Source organism: Malaya genurostris, chromosome 3 (genome assembly GCF_030247185.1).
Source record: "Malaya genurostris strain Urasoe2022 chromosome 3, Malgen_1.1, whole genome shotgun sequence".
Taxonomy (NCBI): Eukaryota; Metazoa; Arthropoda; class Insecta; order Diptera; family Culicidae; genus Malaya; species Malaya genurostris.
The window spans coordinates 124,007,244-124,015,720 of NC_080572.1; the positions used below are offsets into that span (position 1 = coordinate 124,007,244).

Here is an 8,477-nt window from a genome sequence, read left to right on the forward strand (position 1 = left end):
GTCAGCGGACAAGTGGAGTCTCGACACTTATCCGGTTCGAAGGACCAGATGACGACGATCAGTGAGAGCAGCGATAACAGGAACAGCTGGAGCGGACTTCGTGACGTACGAGATGTACGTGGTGGATTTCGGCGCCGTGAAAAAGTTGTACTGGGTTTCAATTCACAACACTTTTACTCTACGTTAATCTTAACTTTTCTAAACTTTACATAATAAAATATATAACTGACACTGACGTCTAGCAACACAGTCGGACTAAGACAAAACCTATCTCTTTTGCTGCACAGTCCCTTTTATAGTTGCTCAATCGGAAACAAGTAGTCCCGGAAACAACATTCAATCCAAAATTGCGTATCGACGAAACTGGATCGATGAAAGACTCGTTTATTCGCGAGTCGAAGCTGCGATGACATCTAGAAGGCGCTAGTTTCTTCTTCGTTTACGAACAGAATAGGAATAGGAATAGGAATAGGAATAGGAATAGGAATAGGAATAGGAATAGGAATAGGAATAGGAATAGGAATAGGAATAGGAATAGGAATAGGAATAGGAATAGGAATAGGAATAGGAATAGGAATAAGAATAGCAATAGCAATAGGAATGGAATAGGAATAAGAGTTTAACATAATCATCAAATAGATAGACCACCAACGCCATCTGGAAGACTCATGCAATATTCAATTCATCGACCACTGCCGATCGCCAGCTGAAAACTGGATTTCCGAGAACCCGAAATGACATAATCTAATGATACTATTCTAGTTTTAAGCTAGTCGTTAATTAAGATTATAAAATACCCACGGCATCTTAGAGCTTGAACAGTGTGCCTAAAATTATATTATATTATTGAAATAGATAGACCAATTGGCATCGTTTTGTAGAGTATAGAAACCGTTACACGTAATTCGTCAATCTTCTTGGAAACAAACTACGAACACGTAAATTATAAATACGAAATATAAAAAACAAACAAGATACAGAATACAGATTACAGAATACAGAATACAGAATACAGAATACAGAATACAGAATACAGAATACAGAATACAGAATACAGAATACAGAATACAGAATACAGAATACAGAATACAGAATACAGAATACAGAATACAGAATACAGAATACAGAATACAGAATACAGAATACAGAATACAGAATACAGAATACAGAATACAGAATACAGAATACAGAATACAGAATACAGAATACAGAATACAGAATACAGAATACAGAATACAGAATACAGAATACAGAATACAGAATACAGAATACAGAATACAGAATACAGAATACAAAATTGCTTGGGTTGGTGGTTCAATGCATAGGGCCGGGTTCAAGGCATAGGGCGCAGTTGTCATATGTTCGAGCCACGACCTGGGAGGATTCTTAGAGTCAGTAGGACCGTAGTACCATCCATGTAATGATCGGCTGCGAAGTCTGTTGAAACAGAAAGGCCAAATTCAACAAAAAGGAATGTCATACCTAGACTTAGACTTTTTGACGTAACCGATAAAGTGCATAGCTCAATGATGGCTCTTTGAATTTAGATAATTTTAGGCTCGTAATGAAGTTACAATGTGATCTCGGATCAAGGCTCAATGATTTCAATATACTTGCGTAGTTAATGATATGATTCAAATGTATTATTACTGATACATTCGAATTGAGAATGTTACCGAAGGTTCTTCGGAATCACTCGAATCAACTTGAAACAGTTGGAACCAGTAAAACTCAGTCTAACCCAACATTAAATCGTTAAAAATGGCATTTTCCCTCATTTGACAAACTACATCTTTATGTATTGCAACATGGATGGGATTATCACCCATAAAATTCAACTTTTTGTGGGTGAAAAAAACTGCAAACTCAATAGTATGTTTTTATAGAAGAATGTGTAAAGATGAGATAATTTTGAAAAAAAGAATAAATTCCTCTATTCTATAGGACTGGCAAATTGACAACTAAACAAGCTTACATTGGATATTTCGTTTCCCGGAATCCGGTTCCGGAACTACCAAATGCAAATTAAATTTACGCTTGACGTAAATTCTAGCATGCTGTAGTTTCTTCGGTTATGGCACATTATTACATCTATAAACATATAAAATTAATTTTTGTGTCTATGTCGATGTAAATAAAAATATGGTTTATCTTTACATTTTTGAACTATAATTTTAAGTGAATTACTACGCTTCTTTTATATGCATCTATAAAGACGTAAATCAGCAGGATTTTTTCTAAGTATGTGGTCACAAACCTCCAAAACGAAACTCACTCACTTTTCTTTAAGGTTTAGCCGATATTCTCGAACTTAGATTCATGTACGTAAGTTATGTAAGTTGTAAGCCATATGTATCGACTTCGGCCGTACCGATCCCCGCAACCCGGTTCCGGAAGTACCGAAAATAAAAATCAAACTCTGTAAATTGGAACTCACTCACTATTCTCTGAGATGGTTCAACTGATTTTCACACACAAAAGGCCAATTTTAGCTCAAAACTAAAGGGTGTTCTTTCAAGAGCTTGCTGATTTCAAATTTAAACAAAACACGTGCCAAGTTATGAAATAGCCAATTTGTTTTTAATTGGTAGATAATTTCTTGGCATTTAATAGTTAAATATGATTTCGAGCATATGGCCGACACGACTATTTTTCACAAAGGTCATTCTAGAGGTCCAATTTTCGATCACTTTTTCAAGCATTTGCAAAGCATCAATAGTTGCTGGTTTATCCACATAAACCAATGACTTCACGTCTCCCTACAAAAAATAATCGAGTTGCATAAAATCATAATAATGTTGTCCTTGAATTGTACTTTCAATAAGTCGATTGTTTCGGCCGCAATTTGACAAGTGGCACATTCCTGTTGAAACCACATTTCATTCACATACATATCTTGAAGATTGGCAACAAAAATTAATTGATCATGGTTTTGTATCGATTTCCGTACACGGTAACGCGTCGTCCTTCCTCATTTTTAAAGAAATAAAGACTGATGTTTTAACCAGCTCACAGACCGCACGTGTGGATTATCTTAGCTCCAAATATGGCAGTTTTTCTTGTTGACTTATCCATTCAGCCAAAAATGGGCGTCATCACAGAAGAGAATTTTGCGCTATAAACAGTATTAATGAAACACTGATTTTGAAAATAAATTTCTCCGATTCGGAAGCGTTGTTCTGAAGTTAACATATTCATGATGATTCGTAAAACAATACTGAGTAGAGACGTCACTTTACACTGTCAAAAAAACCGTCAGACAATAGAGTAAACCCTATTGAAAAAAAAAACCTCCTGAAAACACCCGCCATTTCGATTGTTAGACTATGCTATTTTCCCCCCGAACAAACTTTCCTGTTTCGGTAGCGGTTTTTGTTTTCAAAAATACCATCACGATATTTCTGAAATCCATAATAACATCACTAGATTTTTTCGTAACTTAGTTGGTACAACTTATTCTTTGTTCATTTTTATAGACTGCCATTTTTGATTTCAAAGCAAACGAACTGCCGGTCAAAACAAACAACAATGTTATAGGGGAAGATGTTCTGTTACCGGCACCCACCGTAACTTTTGACAGAAAGCAGATAGTGTCATTTCGACAAATGTCATGTGTGTGTAATAGTAGCACGTTCTTATTGTGCCGAGTACCGAAGCATACAGACGCTTGTACTTTTTGCTGCGTTCAAAAAAATTCTAATTGCGCGAAAATCAACACAAAAAATTTTTTCCGATTTTTTTAATAGTATCATAAATTCAAGAGTATCAATCGGAAAGGTGAGTGGATTCAATATTTATGACGTGAAATCGATCTATTTCATGATTTAATACCGGATGCTATCAAAATTTTCGCAATCAAAGATTTGTTTTGTCATTTTCTAAATGTCTACCGATTTCGGTTACCGGCACCCCAAGGTGTTCGGTTACCGGCCCTCCATTTTTTTCGACAAATCGTGAAAAATTGTCAGTGATATGCAGGCTGCTGTCGAGACAAAGCAAGTCAAAGTTTTGGTCAAACACCTAGCTGCTCATACAGCAGATGGACCCGTTAAGGAAAAACGTGGAAGACCGGCCAAATCAACACCAAAGCTCCACCTTACAAATCATCGACCAAGAGAGCCAACGCGAAGTCACCATCGGACATTGAAAACTTTTGTCCAAAACGCTTCTAAAAAGAAAAAAATCTGTTTTTTCTTTGAATAACTGCAGTCTTTACTTATATTTTTTTTATTTTTAGTGAAATTTCTTGGGGTGCCTATAACCGAACACCTTTTTTGAAATGGCCAAAATTTATCACTTTACTAAATTGATAATAATTTTTTATCGACCAAATGAATCAACTCAGTTCCTTAATCAGTTGTTAGCTAGGGTCCATTGATGTATAGATGTCCGCATAATGTGCACTAAATCAGAAGTTATGAGCTTAAAATAAAAGGGTGCCGGTAACCGAACACTCTCCCTCGCTAAAAACAATTAAACAGAGCAATAACCCCATTAATGCTTTCATTCGTTCATATGCAAGATTCATGAGAATGCAAAACCGTCGTATAAGATCGGGGCTTGTACCATAAATAATACTAAGTGTTGCATTTATTACAGCTCCGATATCCACTAGTGTTTGAAAAAATTCTAGGATTTTTTTTTTTGATATCCATATTTTCAACACGCATGAATATTCTTTTAAGTTCGTCTTCGTTTTGTAATTATAGTTTCTTAACCCGCTGCACTGGTATGGTTACACAAAAGCATTTTTGAATAGTTGGACGGATGATTTTTATTATTTTGTCAAATTATGAAAACAATAATATTAATTATTTTCCTTCCCCTAAAGGTCCCCCCTAAGCGTTGAAGCCGCACTGTGCCCTCCATCCCATTCAAATATTGCGGACAACTCACGAAAATAAAGTGCTAATTGGCACCGACACATGCAATGTCAAAACTTTGTACAATATAGTTTCATTTACCTACAGGTGATTACTGGCTGTTAATCTGCGTCTAATTAACTCGTTTATTTGGAATCCAAACATTACGTGAAAACAAACAAGACCTCGCGTTTTTCTTCCTCTCTTTCGTTTAACTTTTCCACATTTTCCACACAAACTCGCTCACAAGAAAAATGATGTTGTTCATCACCGCTCATCAAAGGAAAAGCTCCCCTGTGATTTCACAAAACTGAACGGCATGCATATTCGATGTTTTATTTTTGGAACAGCGACCACCACATCAATATTGGACCAATATAGAGGAACACAACGAGAGCAAATCAAACACTTGTCCGTATTATAGAAATTGGCTTTTATTTCTCGTGAGATCTTTTTACCGCTCCGAGTTTAAATGTTGATGTATGTAACCGCTCAACTCGACACGCGAAAATTTTGAACCGCAAATATTACTTGTGGATTTCCATTACTCGCACGTTTCACGGGGAATGAAGTTACATTTATTTTTTCTTCCACACGCTGTCCAGTTCCATATGGAATTCCATATGGAGAGCTTGATAAAGTACATGACCGCAAATCAAATCACTAAACTTGTTAACTTAATTACTCAACCATTCACAATTGATTTGGAATTGCTCTGCGCATTTTTTCTTCGGGAACACACTCAGCTAACTATCAATATTACAACTGAAAATACGTAACGTTTGGGCGTCTGATTTTGGATTTGCGTCTAAAAATGGTAAATTGTTCTACGATGTACAGGAACAACAACACTCGAAATTGATGTAGGATGCCATGCCATAGGTCATTCCGCGCTAAGTGCCCGAGAAAAACTAGCCGAAGATGGGACACGATCACTTTCGGTGGAATTATGAAAAAGTATATCTCACGCTTCTCGAAAACCGAAAATATCGCTCTGTGTTGTCCGGCTAGCCTGATCATGGTATCGAGCCATTGGAACTAAAGGACGTATGTGTGAGTGTGTTTTCACGGGAATCCCACCGAGCGGCACATGTACGATCTTGGTAGGTGATTGCGATCATCTCCCGGACAGTTCTTCGACTTCTGCTCCCAGTCCAATTCGCACGATTGATTAATGAAGGTGCGTGTAACCGTAATTCAGGATTTGCACGGTGATATCTTTGAATGTAAGATATACGACAGTCTAATCGGGCTTAAATTAATTAATTTCATAACTTAAAGTCTGTAACAATCCTGTTTTTTATGAGCTGATTTGTATTCATACGCTTCAACGATTACACGCCCCGATTAATGGGGTTTGTGAGCAAAAGTAAATATTTTGCCATCACAACGGCTTTTACCTTTCTGCCTTGCAGCATATTTACTCACTTCTGACTCTGAGTGTACATGTACACAAATGTACGTCGTTAATGATTGAAAAGAGGGATTATTTTCACGATGCTAGCCTCGTTTTACCAGGAATTTCAGTTAAATCTTTTTGGAACAATTCGAGCTTGCTTTTATTCTGTCAATCACATGAAAAAAGAACTTCATACCACTCCCATTTATTATTTGAATGCCAAAGAATTTGACGAGCAAAACAATGGTTTATCCAGAGAAATATTTGGTTAAATTAAGTAATGAAACAATGCAAATGCAAAATTATTCACTATTTCTGAAGTGTAAATATTCTGCCAGAGAAGCCAGCTTTTATTTTGGACTCCAAGCCTTTTAACATGAAAACCGCAGTCCAATATGGATTATGATTATTTTGAATTCTTGTTTTTACCTTGCCGCAGGGAATAAGTTAACTTCTACACAAATAGTACACGGAACGACCGAAATTATCTCTGCGCCTAATTCGTATTACTGTTTTTGAATTAGTTGATTTTAACAACATAAATTCCAAAATAACTATAAAATTAGTTCAAATTAAGAATTTACTATGCTGAAAAAAACTCTTATTTTTAGAGAATGTATTTAGTTGGCGAATATCCTGGACACAAACCAGCAATATTTCAATCCAACACGATATTTTCATTGACAACTAAATTTGGCATTAAAATCAGAAAATTTGTTTCTATTTATCTATCTCCATCATTCCTGAAGGACAGCATAAAGAAAACAAAAATGAAATTGGTTTTATTAACAAGTTTATTAGCCAAAAGCTCATGAGAAGTGTCAAAGCAAAACAATCCATTAAAAAGCTAAAAAGGGCAGTCTTGTTGAAACTGCCAGCTAATTGTTTTGCATATATCCATATATAAATCGATATATCCATATATAAATTTCTAAACCGATATGTAAAAATGACGTAAACTCTTAGTGGAAAGTGTGTTTATTCAGAATTTGTGCGCATTTGAAGCGATTGTGCGTAACAATGTTGATACGCGAAACAGTGAAGTGAGTTTCGAATGTTGCACTCTAATTGTACACGTCAAATGATGTTTTTTGTATCTTCCATCCTTCCGGGCTACGCCGTCCGATGTACTATTTGTATTCGGTTTTTGTTTTCCGAGTGCTCAAAGTTTTCAGTTAAAGAGTCGATGTCGCAAAGTCGATTTAGAAGAAAAATTTTCAAAAAGAAGTTCATGTTTCGTTTATGTATTTTTCTCCAATACAACATCGTATTTATAACTGCCATTATAGAAAGACAACCGCGACTGAAATTTTTTTCGGTAGTAGTGTGCCTTCTAGTGGCTAGTAGACATTACGGTGTTAACGGTTTTCCGTCGACCGTGCGCCTTATAGCTGCAAATTGCAGAAATCAATTCAACCATTTATGTTAGTTGAAAACAACTTTTTATTTCTCTAATTCAACTAAAAAATTAGTTGAATGGAAATGAAGTGTGTCGTAGCTAAGAAATGACAGCACGTTTAATTGGTGAATTAAACTAAAAAATAGCCATTGCAACAAATATTTTATTATTATTAAGGAAATTAGAATTAAAAAATCTAAATCAGCAAAAGTAAGATTTTTTTAGTTGTCTCAAAAAATAACACTAAAATCAGAAAATCAACTAATTTTTTCGCCAAAATGCTGATTTCGGTCTTTCCGTGTAAGAAATCACTACTCATTCGATCAGAAATGAGCATTGAAGTAAACACTCATTTGATCATGTTTTGATATGCTGAAAACTCATGCTAACATGTTCGAGCTATCTTTCACACCAGAAATCGGAAATTTCCCTATACAAAGAATTAGTATCCGTACCATATTTAAAACTAGACTAAAGCACTGTTTTAGACAGAGATTTAACGACTTTTTTTTATTTTGTAGGCGTTATTTATGTGTATCTCAATGTAGTTAAACGTCAACAGTTTTGCCTTTCTCTATAGAAAGATAATATAATTGATGGTTAAATCTATTTTTGATCGGAGCTCCGAGGCCCCTAGTGTTATCTACCACTCGACTCGACGAGATCGAAAAATATCTGTGTATGTTTCGAAAACAAACTTGCCAAAGATGCCACCATTTTCTTTCATTTAAGATAAAACGATGTAACGAACCGTTACTGTGATTATTTTGAAAAAATACTACCAACATTACTTATCAATCCAATATCTTTATAAGGA

The 8,477-nt window shown here is 35.5% G+C and overlaps 1 protein-coding gene across 2 annotated transcripts in view; it reads right to left on the reverse strand.

Moving 5' to 3' along the window:
* The window catches only part of LOC131434885 (uncharacterized), a 372,492-nt gene extending 366,713 nt beyond the window's left edge, over positions 1 to 5,779 (reverse strand). The window contains exon 1 of one of the 2 annotated variants that reach the window (XM_058602124.1): positions 4,969 to 5,779. The gene's annotated coding sequence lies outside the window, so the exon portion shown is untranslated. Of the gene's footprint in view, positions 1 to 4,964 lie in introns of both variants that reach the window. The other variant, XM_058602123.1, reaches the window with a different exon arrangement.
* Positions 5,780 to 8,477: the final 2,698 nt, after the last annotated feature.